The following is a 698-nucleotide window of genomic DNA, read 5'->3' on the forward strand; positions in this document are numbered from 1 at the left end:
GAGGTCACCTTATCATTTTCAGTCAAATTTTGAGTTGCCAACTTTATATTCTCAAGTCAATGGACAAGTCGGTATAGCCCATTTTTGCAGTAAAACATTCAAAACTAGTAACTTGGTAGAGAAGAAATCAAGAAATCTTTGCTTGTTCTATTGTTCAACAATTTTGATGAGGTATGTATAACACAAAGTAAGCAAAGAAATTTACTAGGGAAAAAGAGAATATATCTCTCAACTTTGTGATTTAGAGTGGATATATCTCTCATTAAAAATGATGTGCATATATACTCGCGCCATTTAATAAATCTTTATACTTCTTTTCTTCTGGCTCACAACCTAACGAATAGTGAAGGGGATAAAAACCATCATTTAGGTTGGGAAGAAATCTTATGTCTCTTGTACTGGCATTTAAAATTGTAGCAGATTGCACAGATAATGGTTCCCAAATGCGCAAACTAAACCATTAACGCAATTCAAACAAGAATCTACCAGGATATTGAAGGGGAGTTCATCAAAACTCTCAATTTAAACAAGGTCGAAAGTAGAGGTTTGTCCATCTTCCTTTTGGTAATCAGCAGTGTAACAAACTCCTCCTCCTCCATGCATAAGGAATTTTGTTCCACCAGGATGGGTCATAGAACGACAACTATGGATATCCACAAAATTTGAATCGAATACAAGAGAATTACAGGATTTAGAAA

Source organism: Solanum stenotomum, chromosome 1, assembly GCF_019186545.1.
Source record: "Solanum stenotomum isolate F172 chromosome 1, ASM1918654v1, whole genome shotgun sequence".
NCBI classification, from domain to species: domain Eukaryota; kingdom Viridiplantae; phylum Streptophyta; class Magnoliopsida; order Solanales; family Solanaceae; genus Solanum; species Solanum stenotomum.